Genomic DNA, 1,926 nt, shown 5'->3' on the forward strand with positions numbered 1-1,926 from the left:
AAGGAGTACGTCAAGGTTGTATATTGTCACCCTGCTTATTTAACTTATATGCAGAGCACATCATGAGGAACGCTGGGCTGGAAGAAGCACAAGCTGGAATCAAGAATGCCGGGAGAAATATCAATAACCTCAGCTATGCAGATGACACTACCCTTATGGCAGAAAGTGAAGAGGAACTCAAAGGCCTCTTGATGAAAGTGAAAGAGGAGAGTGAAAAGGTTGGCTTGAAGCTCAACATCCAGAAAACAAAGATCATGGCATCTGGTACCATCACTTCTTGGGAAATAGATGGGGAAACAGTGGAAACCGTGTCAGACTTTATTTTTTTGGGCTCCAAAATCACTGCAGATGCTGATTGCAGCCAGGAAATTAAAAGACGCTTACTCCTTGGAAGGAAAGTTATGACCAGCCTAGATAGCATATTAAAAAGCAGAGACATTACTTTGCCAACCAAGGTCCATCTAGTCAAGGCTATGGTTTTCCCGTGGTCATGTATGGATGTGAGAGTTGGACTGTGAAGAAAGCTGATCGCTGAAGAATTGATGCTTTTGAACTGTGGTGTTGGAGAAGACTCTTGAGAGTCCCTTGGACTGCAAGGAGATCCAACCAGTCCATTCTAAGGGAGATCGATCCTGGGTGTTCATTGGAAGGACTGATGCTAAAGCTGAAACTCCAATACTTTGGCCACCTCATGCGACGAGTTGACTCACTGGAAAAGACTCTGATGCTGGGAGCGATTGGGGGTAGGAGGAGAAGGGGACGACAGAGAATGAGGTGGCTGGATGGCATCACCGACTCGATGGACATGAGTTTGAGTGAACTCCGGGAGTTGGTGATGGACAGGGAGGCCTGGCGTGCTGTGGTTCATGGGGTCGCTAAGAGTCGGACACGACTGAGCGACTGAACTGAACTGAAGTCAGAAAGAAAAACACCAACACAGTGTATCAATGCATATAGATGGAATTTAGAAAGATGATAATGATGACCCTATACGCGAGACAGCAAAAGAGACAGAGATATGTAAAAACAGACTGTTGGACTCTGGGAGAAGGCAAGGGTGGGATGATTTGAGAGAATAGCTTTGAAACATGTATATTATATGTGAAATAGATCGCCAGTCCAGGTTCGGTCATGAGACAGGGTGCTCAGGGCTGGTGCACTGGGATGACCCTGAGGGATGGGATGGGGAGGGAGGTGGGAGGGGGGTTCAGGATGGGGAACACATATACACCCATGGCTGATTCATGTCAATGTATGGCATAAACCACTACAATATCATAAAGTAATTAGCTTCCAATTAAAATAAATAAATTTTTTAAAGAAAAAAGAATGATGTTGAGATGAGGAAAGAATCCTCAGTTGTCTGTGTGGGTTCAATGTGATTACAAAGGTCCTTATGAGAGAAAAGGAAGAGGATCAGAGAAGCCAAAGATGGCAGTGTGATGACAGAATCAGGGTCAAAGAAGGAAATAATGGAAGCAGAGGTCAGAGAGAAAAGAAATTTGAAGATGCTATACTAAAGCTTCCAGAGGCCTACAGCCTTTGATTTTAGCACCTTAAGACCCATTTTAGACTTCTGTCTTCCAGAACTGTAAGATAATAATTTGTGTAATTATTTGATAATAATTTATTATAGTAGCAATAGAAAACTAATACATTATAGTTCAATATAAATATATAAAATGCCTATACATATTTGTATAAAGTAAATTTATATAAAAATATATAAAGATGTACACTGAGAAGTATCACTCACACCCTGACACCATCCACTCATTTCCACTTAAGCCCTATGAATGACTTTTTTTATTAATTTCTTGTTCATTCATCCAGTGTTCCTTTATGTAAATATGAGTATTTATCCCAATTACCTCCTTTATTACACAAATGGCAACATACTATACATACTGTACTAGACCTAACTTT

This window comes from Moschus berezovskii, chromosome X (genome assembly GCF_049115385.1).
Source record: "Moschus berezovskii isolate FMDL1 chromosome X, NW_MosBer_1.0, whole genome shotgun sequence".
NCBI classification, from domain to species: domain Eukaryota; kingdom Metazoa; phylum Chordata; class Mammalia; order Artiodactyla; family Moschidae; genus Moschus; species Moschus berezovskii.